Source organism: Cinclus cinclus, chromosome 1 (assembly GCF_963662255.1).
Source record: "Cinclus cinclus chromosome 1, bCinCin1.1, whole genome shotgun sequence".
Classification (NCBI taxonomy): domain Eukaryota; kingdom Metazoa; phylum Chordata; class Aves; order Passeriformes; family Cinclidae; genus Cinclus; species Cinclus cinclus.
The window spans coordinates 68,773,554-68,787,499 of NC_085046.1; positions in this window are offsets into that span (position 1 = coordinate 68,773,554).

Below are 13,946 nucleotides of genomic sequence, written 5' to 3' on the forward strand. Positions count from 1 at the left end.
TTTAAGGTATCTGAATTACTCCATTGGCACAGTATTTGATATGTACTCTGGTGAAAAATAAATTGTTCTTGCATTAGGCTTGACAGATTGATGAAATAAGTTGTCCAGCACTCTTCAGAGGAAGTCTATGGCAAAATAACTTTGGATATCTTGCAAGTGCCACACATTTGAGATCATCTTTAATCATTTTGTGCTTTCCTCTAGGTTTTGAGAATGACAACAAAATGCATTGTTGTAAAGAGAAGTTTATCAGGGACCAGTCTACAAAGTGATGACAGCAAAGAAAATAGAAGTGGCCCTGCTGTGGAAGCTTTTGTTTTTATTCTGTGCAAGGAGGAATCTGCTTCTTGGTTAGTGTGTAGAAATTGTGTGATGTTTCTTGAAATAGCTGTCATTATCTGGTGCATTTTCTAATCTGAAGTGATTTGTGGCCCTGATAGAACAAGTAGATGAACTGATGTTTGTATCAATAGACAACAGTTTGTATGAAACTAGAGTGCTAATGGAATTTCTTTAGAAGATTTTTGCCTTGGGCATGAAGGAAAGGCATTAACATTATCACAAAGGTTTTGGAAAATGTAAGCTGCTTGGTTATCCCCATCTGTATCTGGTAGTTGGTCATCCTCTTCAGTATTTCAGGACAGCAAGAGACTGAATGTTCAGTGATACCTAAAGTGAGGCTAATTTTGGTTGGAAAAGACTGTGACTTGCTTTTCTCACAGGCTTGTTTTCCCAATGGTAGTTTTTGGGACTTTCCTTTCCTAGAAAGTTGTTCTCTGTGGCTTGCATCTCATCACAAACTTTCTCTCTTATCTGGCACTCTCAGGAGCTAAGCCAGTTTTCTGCCTCATCTCACTACTACCACTCAGAAGAATTTTCGGATCAAGGCAGAGCTGCACATACAGCTGTAAGGGGCCCTTTTTCTTAACTTAGGACAATACTGTACAGATTTTCCTCTCTTTTTTTTTGTGGTTACAAATGCTTTGCACTGACAGGTCCAGTGTGGCCATTTAGGGAAGTGGAGAAGGTGGCTGTTTCACCTGGTTTTGCATTTGAGTTAAAGTGGCAAAAAAACTGGCAGACCCTTCATTTGACACACAGCTACTAGTTTCCAGCAGTAAGAAACACGTCGTGGTTGGTGAAAGGAAGGTTCACCTGTCTGAAATCTCAAAATAAATCCTTGTTTGTTGGTGACAACTGGCAAATGTCTTCAGTAAGACATCATGAATGGGGAAGCAGAAGTCTCTGGGAATTTTCCCTTGGAACAGGGTGACTTGTAGAGGGGCAAACAGAGCAGCAGATGGTGGAGAAGATTCAAATCTTTTGAGGGGTTTTGGTATAGGGTCATTAGACTAGAAGCAGCTGCTGGTTTCACCCATAACTGTGCTGCACATGGCAAAGTTATTTGAAGATATAATGTAAGCATATTTGAATAAAACCATGCAGCATTTACTCTTGCCTTGGCATTTAAACTTGCTATGTAGCAGTTTGAAATAAATTATGTATGAAAGAGTGCTATGGCAACAGTAGGCTCAGGGTGCATGTCAGGCTAACTAAAAGGTGCATTCTGATGGCTCTTGCAGAACTTGACTTGGGTCTTTCACTGAGGTAAACCAAGGCATGGCTATTTGGCATGATCACCACCTGGATCTGGGGTGTTTTTTCACTGAGATTCTTTGGTGTGTTCAAATCCACAATGGAGCGAGACTCTAGGATAAGGACTACAAACAAATTACAGTTAAAAAGGCTTGACATGAGCACCTGCACATTGATCTCACTGCACTACTTAGTTGAAGAGTCTTATTTCTTTGCCATGGGTCTACATATTCCATTATATTGTTTGCTCACTGCTTATTTCATCAATCTGAAGAGGAAGAGTGTGTAATATAGACCTAAATTTCTCCAGGCAAGACTGGTGGGGGTAAAGTAATGTTCAGTCTCTAACTGATAGTAATTTTCCATTTTATTGTCTTTTATAAAAATAAAAATATTTCTTAGTACAAAATAGCAAAATAACTGTTTTACTCTGACCAGAATTTTTACCTTCTAGGATTTTTGGTTTAATGATTGATTAAAGTTCATTCTTTTTCTTTGGTAATGAAGTTACTATTAAAATATCTGTACATGCAAAAGAAGATAACATTAAGATGGAGTTACTGAGATTGATGCTCTTTATTTTTAATTTATTTAGTTTTTGTATTCTTCACATAAAAGTCAGTCCCTGATTTAAACTGTGACAGGATATATTGACAGACACCCACAGGAAACTATTAATACAGATTGTTTTCCCCCTATGGCTCTTTCTCAGTCATGCCATCTTAAAATAGGGGGAGAAGGTAATAACTTTATATGGATTAGTATCTGTGGCATAAGGACCTAGTGAAAATTCTTCTTCTCAAGATGCAGTGTAGAGACAAGAAAGGAAGTGGGATATCAAGTTGGGAGCTTCAGGATCTGTTTCAGATACAGAATATTTAAGTTATTAATTTCAGTATTTTTCTGAATATTAATTTCATCACTGACACAAAAGAAAAGACAAAATTGGAATTATGGGTGAAAGAATTCATACTATGTAATGTATGTCCACTGAATTGCAGCTACAAAGTTTACTTTTCAAAGCAATAATCCAAAGAATATTTGTTACACTACTTCAGTGCAAACAAAAGATGTCGCTATCAGACACAAAAAGCACCGAGGTAATTAAAGCTCATTCTGAAACTATTCAGATCTTACCATTAAGCTTTAATAATGATTATTTTTAGTTTCTTTCTTTCTACAAAGGGAAACCACTGAAGACACTCTGTGAAACTACTTAATCTGAAAAAAACCCCAAAACCCCTACCCCAAATTCTGTTTTAAAATGTTCCTTTTTTGATAGGAATATTTATAGAAATGCTTCCAAATTCCTGTAAATGCCCCCACATTTCACACATCATACCATGTGAAGATGTTCTTGACCCCAGAGAAGATGCAGCTGAATCATTAAACCAAAATGAAAGAATGTGGAGAATAGAAAGTGTATGAATTGTGAGGACAGAACACAGTATAATGACGAACAAAAGGGGAAGTTTCAAAGTAGTAGATATTAGAGAAAAAATTACACCAAATGAAGAGATTTTCTTCTGCCCTCATCCATATTTCAGTGAGGTTAAACTAAATGCATTAGCACAATGTCTGGTGCAGCATGGATCTCAATTTGCATGATTCCACTGCTGTCATACTCCTATTGACTCTTCAGAACTAGGACTGGATTCATGTGTTGCAATCAGGCTAAGCAACAGGGCAGCATTTTTACAAAAGGAGCATCATTAACAACAAAGATGCATCTGCAGACACAGACAGACCCCTTCCAAGGTCAGTTGGATTGACCTATCCTGCCCTCTTGTTCTGAGTTAATTCCTCCAGAAATATCTTGTGCTGGATATGAAAGTTGTTACGTGGGCCAACTGTCCCTGTTCCAGTTTTCCTGAGAGTTTCATCTCTCCTCTCTGCTTTTCAAGTGTGATAGAGCAGAATGTGGTGCTCAGGTTTTCCTCAGCCTTTATTGAGATCGAGCTCCCGGAAGTCCAGGACATTTTTCTAAAACCAGTATTAGGTAGAATGCCATATCTGCATGCATGATCCTCTTTATCCTCGCTTCAATTTCTGATTAGGCATCCTCTACTGGACTATTGAGATTCTTATACTTATTTTTCAGTCTTTGCTTTTTGTGGCTTCCCACTCCCCCCCCTCCCCCCCCCCCGCCCTTCTTTCGGAAGGGTGAGCACAAGATTCAGGGAGAAGGTAGTTAATGGGAAAAAAATAATTGTCACTCTGTTAATCCCTTGGGAAATCTTTTCAATGCTCAGTACAACTGGAGACTTGCATTTATTTCTCTGTGAGCCCTGTTTCTTCTGGGGAACTTCCCCATTTAGGGGGAAATCCACATTCAGCCACAACTGGGGGAGTCCCAGGCAGCTGGACAAGAGGTGAGAGGGTGTAAAGGACCTAGAAATTCCATCAGAGAAACTAAGGCACCTCTGCAGCCAGTCTTCAGTGCACACCAGTAGATGTAACTGAACTTGGAAGACCTGTAGGCTTGAGTCCTTAGCCTACTAGGTGTCCCATGGTGAAACAAGCTGGTCATCTTGTTCCCACTCCCTGGAAATAATGAATTTAGAAAGTTGGTGAAAGCAAAAAGATGGGAACTTTTGCCTCATAAAGCAGTAGGGGAAATCTATGTGAACATGTTGAAGTTTCATCAGATGAAAGAAGAGGAGGCCTCTGATGTTTGCAGAATTAAAAATAAAGCTTAGGTATATGAGTTGGGATGCAGGAATTTCATGTACCAGATTGGGTCAAAGGACAGGAACCAGGCTCTGTAGCTCAGCTACTCGTTAATACATCTAGAAATCAAACCCATTCTTTCCATATTTATTTCCAGGACCAATTATTACTACAGATCACTGGGTCAAGATAACTGTGAACATTATCCCATGTTGTGTTTAGGGTGTAAATTTACATATGTTTGACTTCATTTAAGCAGTTTGTTCTGTGAGAACAACTCAGAAAAAGAAGTAATTTTCAACCTATCCGAACCAAAGGAAGTTTTTCTATTTCTTTCACAGGATCTTTAAACCAAAAAATAGTTTTCTAGCTGATTGATAATGGAAATGTTAGTGGTTTGAACTTACTATAGGTGAAGGACTAGAAACAGCACAGTGCTGTTTTTATCCTATCTTACAAAAACTATAAGGTAGATGGCAGCAGATGTATTAAGAAATAATTAAATGTTCATAAAAATGTTGATCAATTTTGGATCCTGTAAGAACTTCCCTGAAAGGTAAAGAGCACAAGTTTCTTTAATTTTCCCTACCTTGGCACCTCCTTAAATCGGGTATATCACTCAACAGAGTGTAGTGTTACATTAAATATATCATGCCATACAGCATTTAATGAAAGCAAAATCATTAAATTCAGAAAAAATCTGAAAGTCAAATTACTTCTGCTTCTTAAGAAGTTTGCATAATATGCAGAATTTCTCTTTCCTCAAGCTATTTCTATCATTGCCACCTTTTCCTAAATTTTTTACATATGTTTCTGTATAGTACAGTGGTTACATGGTATATTTATACATGTTCTTTAGTTACCAATTCACATTTTTGGTTTCTGGCAATTTTGGGATACTCCTCTGTAGCAGTTCTTTCCAATTACACCGTTACAAAATTTCATATGCAGATCAAGAATCTTCACTGTTTAAATAAATCTCTACATGCAAAAAGCTTTTTCTGCTCATGCAACAGCATGGTCACTTCACTTGGCACTCATATAATTTTCCAATAGTGGCATATGGTGACATTATCCTGCAGTGCAGTGGATGGTGAGTTATAAAAAAAAAAGGCATTCTAAAATAAATCTGCTCAGGTATAAATGTTAGGGAGCTCATCAGAGCTCTTAATTTATACCGTATTTATTATTTGCTTATTGATTCCCAGGGTTTCCAGACCAAGCATACATGTTCTGTGTAGTCATTTTACTTGACTGTGGTGAAATATGGGATGCATCTGCTCTAGTAGTGTATGTAGGATCAAACTAAATAACTTGATACACAATTATTCACAAAATGAAATAATTTGTAAGTCTTGCCCAGAGTACTTTGGAAATAAATTTTACTTGGAAAATGTGTAATTTACAGAAGGATTATAGTATTTAGGAACTCTGTACAGAACCATACAATAATAGAAGGACAAGATACTAATTTTCATATATTTCTATTAAAATTAGAATTTTTACTCAGGTACACCAAAGCCCCCTTTTCTGTCAAGGTGGTTCTCTCCTCTTGGAGCTTATAATCTTAGAGTAACCCAAAAACTGTGGAACACAGTCTGTTAAAGGAGATGGAACTTCGATTATCTCACTGTTAGCATAATTAGGACTCACATTTGTTGTAATGGAGCATTTTCAGGGAAACATGAAGGCACATATCAGAAGGATAAAAGAAAAAAAAGCAAAGTGTAGATCTGAAAATGTGGCAGTTGGCTGTGTAACAAAATATTTGAAAGGACCTCTCATTCTCAGCATTTCAATAGGGAACACAGAGTCAGTAAATTAGGGTCTAGACTGTGATGGATCTTACAAACAGAAAACTGGTAGGGGTGAATTTTACATGATTTAAAAAAGCAAGGATAAGAGGGGTCTCAAAAAATGAGATGAAATAAAAAATCTTATTGTAGAAAGTTTGTCTCTTGCATACTGCAAGACTGTGTTGCCAAAGTTAGGAAAAGCAATTACTGGGGGAGAACGATTAATCATATTAAGCTTCCACTGATGATTACACATCCAGAGTGAGCTGTCGGAAAGACACGTTGAGTTGTTAGCTTGGCTAAAATGATTCATGCCTAGAGTGGAAATGTGGATCTGTAAGTGATGATTATGAAGTTATTAAGTGAGCCAGGGGAGGGATTATTCAGCAGTAAGGGGCAGAAGAAGAAAAGGGAACCAAACCCACAATTTGATAGAGCACCCCATCTTCCTTGCAGTGCTGGGGTGGAATGAAGATGCCTCCAAAGAGCTTTGTGAACTGTTATAGAGGGTGGAGGAGAATCAGGAGAGAATGGAGACCCTGAAGCCAATGAGTGTGAAATTTTCAGAAATTATATAGTTGTGCCAAGAATAACCAGCAGACCAAGAATGGGAAGTCTGCAGTGCTAGAACTGTAAGCTGCAGTTAAGAAGTCACTAGACACTATAATGAAAACAATTTAGTTGAACTCAATTGCCAGGAACTGAACTGTTGGAGGCTTGAGATGTAATTTAAAAAGCCAGCTCTAGACAGTGTGCTTACAAGTGCCATGTGCAAATAACTGGAGTATCCAAAATCATCAGTTAGGTGCATTTGGTAAGTAGAGACCATGTTAAAAAATAATTTTAAAAGAACAAGCTCATCCACATTTCAAGTATCAAGCCTACAAGAAATAGCTGTAGTTAGTGAAGGGAGGACACTGGTAGTGTAGGATGAATTAACTGAAAGAAAATAAAATGCGGTAAGGAATAAAAACTGAGTAGATGGTTTGGAAAAAAACCCAAATGCTACCCAGCAAGAAAACCTCACCGATGCAATGTAAACTAATCAAAACAAACCCAAAATAATAATGGTACATAGTGAAAAGAAAGAAAAATAACACAGGTATTGGAAAGTAACACCTAGAAGTAATTGGTAGGGTTCAGAATAAAAACCCTTTAAAATCAACAAGAAAAGCTTTGTTTACATTGCACTGATTTTAAAGAGAAAAATATGCTGCTCACATTTCTCTCAATGTCCTATATGTGAATATTTGCCATAATTTTAGGCATCCTGCCTCATTGTCAAAAATTGTATTTATCTGCTTCCCCATGAATCTTATTCCAACAGACATGAGAGAGAAAAATCTGTAGAATAGAAAAATTAAGAATAGAATATAATCAATGTTATTTGTGTTGGGAGGAGAAACAGGCAGACAAGAAAAGCTTAGAATAAGTGAGGGGGAGAGATGCAAGGAAGTGCAAAGGAGACCAGGAGCTGGAATAGGAGAGGGTCATGATGGCAAGACAAGATGTTAAATTAGGAAAGCAGATAAAAATTTATATTTGTAAGATGAGAAGAAAGAGAAAGCCAAAGAAAAGGTATAAGCAAATGAAGGCAAGCTAAAGTGAGGAGGAAAATCACATTGTATTTAATCAGTTATCACTGGAAAGAAATTGATGGCTTCTAGTATGATTTAGTACATGGTCTAGGACATCCTGAAAGTTCTCCACCAGAAAAGAGACCCATTATATTGCACACTAAATAGCTGTAAAGACTCATTTTAACAGTTTTTCCTGCTGGGCCTTTTTTGTGTGAAAAAAATTTCTTTTCCCAATAAATTTCTTTTCTGATCACAGGTTCTAGCTCTAACTTAACATTTCCCTCTTTCCTTTATTAATATTTTTTTCATGTGAGAAAAATATGAGTCCTAATTATGCTTTTCCTTTTATTAATGTATTTTCATGTGAGAAAGACTTTGTTCTGGATTATTTGTGCACTCTCCAACTCTCACTTTATGAACCTACTGTCTTGTATTAGAAAGTTCTTCTGCAAACTGCTACTGAATGAGTGATATTTCTACCCAGAAACATAGGGAAGCTACCTTTAACCTTTTCTTTCTAAAATGGTATCAAGAAGCTGCTTTCACTATAGGTCCAGTTATCTTCAGTCTTGTTAATTCTGTCTCCATTGCCTGTGGAGGAAGATCAATTTGTTCTTCCTCATTCAGACTAAAAGTCTTCTGGAAATTACCAGATTTGTTTGAATGTGGTCTGTATCTCAGATACAGAAGTGACATTTTAGAGCTAACTTCACAATAGAAGAGAAAAGGGATAGATCTGAATGGTGAAATGAAACTTGGGAGTACTTGGAACATTGCAAGGCAACAAACCAAAATCAAACATTTTAGGTTCTAATTGGAATGCACCCAAAACTAGCAAAATGTTTTGGTCAGGAGCAAAGGGTGAGAAAGGCTTTGGGAAGTTCCAGCAAAAGCTGAGATTTGATTAAAACTAATCTTGAAGTTCCCCCACCCACATATGTCACCTGATATTCAAAAATAATCTCAGAAAACAGAAACTGTATGGAAGATTTTAGTTTCAGCTGCATTTCCTAGCCAAACTTACAGAACCAAGTTGAAATGATAGAAATTACTTTCATTAATTTTCTTAGAAAGTAGAATCTCTCCTGAAAGACTGCAGCATTAGAAAATATGCATTTCTTTAAAAAGTGCCCTTTAAAAGCTGAAGCAGTACAACCTGTTGGTGGTGTTTTGTTGTTTGGTTTGGTAATTTTTTTTGTTTGTTTTGTTTGGTTATTTTTTGTTATGCTTTTGTTTTGTTTTGTTTTTGTTCAAATCTCTCCACTCATTAGAAAGAGCAGATATCCATTGCCTTGGAAACATACAATAAAATATACTCCTTGCTGAAAAGATGTTAAGATTGTCATACCTAGAACAAGGCTAAGAGGGTGGAAAGGCTGTTATGCCTATTTTTCTGAAGAGCAGTTTTTAGCTTTTGGTTATGTTTAGCCTCTAAATGTCAATAGGTAAATAGATACCAAAGGCAGTTTTAAGTAAAGGACTCTACTTTCAAAACGTAAATTAGATGTCTCAAAGTCTTCAAATATTCCAGCTGAAGCACTGCTAAATCATATGAAGCTCTGCACTGTGGGCCTACTGAAATGCAGGAAACAACACCAAGTGTTATGAACCCTAAATCCACTATCTTTGCAACCACCCTTCCTGTCATCCAATAGTAAAGATGTGACATGAGAACTAGGAGAGCTAAGATCATGGTATTAATCTTAATTTTAGTTTATAGAAATTACCTTTTTATAAAATTGTAAATTGTCTGAGAAGATTATGTCTTTTAACAAAAGAACAAACAAAGACAAAGCAAAAAAAAAAAAATCAGTGAAACTGTAGTGAGAGAGTCACCAAAATCTGCAGAAAAAACCCAACCAAATAACCTCCACAAAATGATGCACAGAAGTAGATGTAATATTAATATAAAGTTCACATCTCTAGAACCCTATCTTAGGTCTCTCATTACTGGAAGGGAGGGATGAGTGGAAGAGATTTGATGTACAAAGAAACAGCAATGTTTAGATACAGTTTGAATATGTAGTCTTAAAAAGCTGGATAAGAAAAAGATGGTACCTAACAGTGAGACTGAACTTGAGGATTTTGGAAGAAAGGCTTGAAGTCTGCGTTGTCTTTAAGATGATGGCTAAGAACCAGGAGAAAATACTGAAACAGGGTATTTATTAGGAAGGCAGAGAGAAAGTCCAGGAAAAAAAAACAATTGTGAAAGGCAAAGTTAGCAGGGGAGAGTTACAATAGCTGCATTTTTATGTGAGATCTCCCATAGCAGTGGGTGGTACATGGGAAAAAGAAGCAAAATCATTGAGTCCAAGACTTAAGTTGGAAGGGATCTCTGGAGGTCACATAGTCTAAGTTCCTGCTCAAAACAGGGAGCGTATCACAAACGGATCAGGTTGCTCAGGCCTTGCCCAGTTGGGTTTTGGTTGCACACAATCTCTCTGGGAGCCTGTTTGAGTACTCAACCACCCTATCTATGACCAGGCATGAAACTCTAGAAGACTGTGTAGGATGCTGGAGAATGGTACAATCATTAATTTGAAAAGGATGATTTCAGCATTAAGACAAAGTGTCAGAAGTTGTCATTGAATGAGGTTTCAGAAATGGCAGGTCAAAAGCAATTTTGTATAAGCCCTTGATATATAGCACAGAAAGAGTTGAGACTTTTCTAAATGCTCCTATGAGCACTAGGGATAAGAAAACTTAAAATTTATTTTCATTGGTAGACAGAGAGTTAATTCTTACGTGATTTTGCAGATGTTCAATGGTTGACCCTGTGCACATTTCTAAGTCAGGTTTTGTCCCCATTTGTCTGATAGGCTCATGGTCAAATACTTCTCCCAATGTTTAAAATATTCTGGGGAAGCAGAGATGGAATTAAAAAGAAGCCAAATGCTTTCAGGAGCAGGTCTTCTTTTGGAGGTTCTTTTTGGCCCAATACAAGATGAAATGCTTTACAGTACACAACTATGACCAAACTCAAGGTCAATAAAAATACTGTCAATTTTGTTGAAAGCAGAATTAGGCTGACACTTCGTGGTTTTGAAAATTCTACCCATAGATGACAATTGAAACTACTCAGAATATTAACTCTGATGGAAAAAATGCATAAGTAAGTATATTTGAGACTGAGAATTACATTGCAAAACTACTAATGCTGTGTACTTGTATAGGTGCTAGATCAGCTCAGTTTCCTTGCTGCCATGCCACAGGCAGTGTGACATCCAAAGCAAGGCATAACTAATTTATTATCTATCAAGAGGGTTTCTCAGGGGGCCACGAAATAATGAAACAATAGCTTGAATGTCACAGTCACACAACAAGCATGCAAAGCATGTATCAGGCTTACAGCTAAACACATCCTGGATGTTATTCAACTTCTGAGTAAAATTGCAGGTCCTAGGGAGAGGCATGCACCTTGTTTAAGTTTAGATTACCTGCTGGAGTGTACATTAGCTCCTCGCAAATTTGTGCATCTAGACTTCACTGCCAAAGTGCTAGTGAGTGTAGCTGTGAGGTGAGACTCCAGTCAAGCAGATGTTTGGATGTAGCTAAGGCTACATCCTGGTCTTGGTCTCAGGAACTGGATAGTTTTCTTCTGTTTCTTAATCTTAAAGTAGTTTCAAAGCCTGTCTTTCATTTCTAAGAAGTGTAGTGCTTCTGACTTTGCTGCTGTCCATGCAATTGTCACCATTTCTCCTGCATTTTTGCAGAAATAGCAACCTTCTTGCTGGTCAGCCCCCAGATAAACATTATGAGAGTTTCACTGAAGGCTCACTATAAAGAGATCTGTGTCTAAAGCCAAGAAGAACCAAAGGCCAGTTTAAATCTGACACTGTTCTGAAGTCACCATGGAAGAATTCCACCTCCTGTAGGAACAGCTGTCATCATCACTTGTGCTGAAGTAGGGGTTTTCCCCTCATTTTACCTCTGTGCAGCTAGGTGACCAACTAAAGGAGGCGATATTTAATTCAGGTCTGCATGAAAAAGTTCAGGCTTTTGCAGCAAGGACCTTCACGCCTTGACTCAATGTATATTGGAACACTCCCTTTGTGTCACATTTTATTTCAGTCACTCTCAACGTGGTGAGTTTGCATAGAAAATATTGTGGGACATAATATGATATTCTGGAGAAAAGTTTCAAGAGGGAAAGAAGCCATCACAAACTTTAGAGATCTGACTGGATTTATCCTATCAGACCGCAGAAACAGGGTAATCTTTCTTTCACATGGGCAGAAAACCTGTGCACGAAATACAAAAGCTGTTGTATTGAGTGATGATTCACCACTGCAACAAAAATTGACATGTAAGCAAATTTATGCTTTCTTTCTCATTTCACACGGGCAGAAGAAAACAGCTTCTTAATTTTAAGAATTAGCATCAAGACTTTCAGTAGAGAATCAAGTATGCATTGAAGGTGCCAGACTGCCAAGTGCACCAGAAGGTGCCAGAGACTGAAATCCTCCCTGTAACCACAGAAAGGGTCACAGAGGCAGCAGCAGTGTAGACTTCCCAAACACAGACAAACAGCAATCTACTTCTAAGGGTATGATTCCTTCCATCTCCCTCCCTCCTTCCCTAGTACTAGAAATGGTTGAGTGACCTCTTCTATTTCAGCAATTTGTTGGAAACCTTTCAGACTTATGGGGCAAGTGATACAGCTCTGCTGACTTTTGGTCAGGGTTGCACTTGATGGACTGGAACTGTCTGATTGTCACCTTTTGGTTTTTGATAGAACATAAACTACATTGGGAATTTTTGAACACAGACTCATACAGTAATTGGAATTGACTCAGCAAAGTCAATCCTTTTTATGAATGTTCTATTTTGAAATCCTTTTACAGGCAAAGAGGCACTGAATATGCAGCATGGGCAGTATGTCATAGCTCTTGTACCTCAAGAGTTGGTGCTTTGCCCTATTCTGTTTCCCAGTGAACTGCACAAAAAATTATTTCCTGTCATTTGTGCTCTAAAATCATCCCCACTGTTGGAGTGAATAAATCAAAAGAGGTCTGCTTGTTTCAGAGAGCATCCTGCTGTCCACCAAAACGTCAAATGGAAATGCTTCTGTTGGATCACTCCCACGGGTGTCAGGTGTGTGTAAGTGGAGGAGGCTCCAGCAAGGAGAGGACAGAACAGCCAGAGAGTGGAACAGCTGCTTTCTTTTGTGAGAACCTTTTTCCCCTTGAGTTTCTTGGGATTGGTGTTTCAACCAGTGTAAGATTTTGCCACCCAGACCAGCACCAGCTCTGCTGCTCAGCTGCAAACTGTATCACATGTAACAGAGATACAATCTGGGGAAAATCAGACTGTCAACTACCTGCCCCAAGGAGCATGTAGCTTTCATCACATTTTCCATTAGCCCTCCTCCTTCCCACATCCTTTCTCCTGAATACGATGACACACAGAGAGACACTGAGAAAAGGTAACTTGCTCATCTTTCTGTGTTGCTTCTCTGTTTCCTATGTTGAAGGAAACCACATATTTGATTAATATAGATGAAAATGCATCTATAATAATCCTGCTGACCCCAAGGGTGGAATAAAGGTGAATCTGGTGAAGATGTTTAGATTCATGCATTTTACTTGTAAACTTCTTCAGGTTTGGAAAACCTGTGGTTTTTCTTTAGCTCTGCCTTTCCAGGTATGTTTTCTGGGCACTGAATCTCTGGAAGCACTTCCAGGAAAAGGGATCATGTGGTCCACCTGCCTGAGATAGTTATTCAAAGCAGTTTTGTTCTAGCAGTTTTTGACTCCATTATTTCATTCCTACTGTGATATTTTATACTCAGCTCTGTAGAAAACCTGATGCCATTAAGCCAGAGCCATCTTATTGTTCTGCAGTGCTTCCAATTTGCATGGAAAATTATTCATGTTAATAACCCCCCATTGTTCATGTCTTATCTTCCTAAGTCATGTCAGAGAGCTACACAATGCAAGCCCTGCTGTCACGAGGTTTCTATACACTTAAAGGCATGAAGCGATTTGCCTTCAGTGAATTCAAATGAATTAAAGGTTTTAGGGACTTATGTAAAATCAGACAGAATTCTTAAGATTTGCTTAATTTCTCCTCAGGTCACGTTATCCACCTCTGCCTCTGCTAGCAGTCTTTGACCCAAATACTCCTGCCTGTGCTACTGCTGAGCCTTGTGTTTCAGAGGGGGGCCACCTGTTGCTCTGTGGCAATGAGAGGTGTTCAGCTCACAGTGCAAGGGAAATGTACTTTCTCAGCTGTCATCAAGTTAAGGTATTGATTACAGATGTCACTTGATTTCAGCAAACAGTATTTGGCCTACCCTTGCATT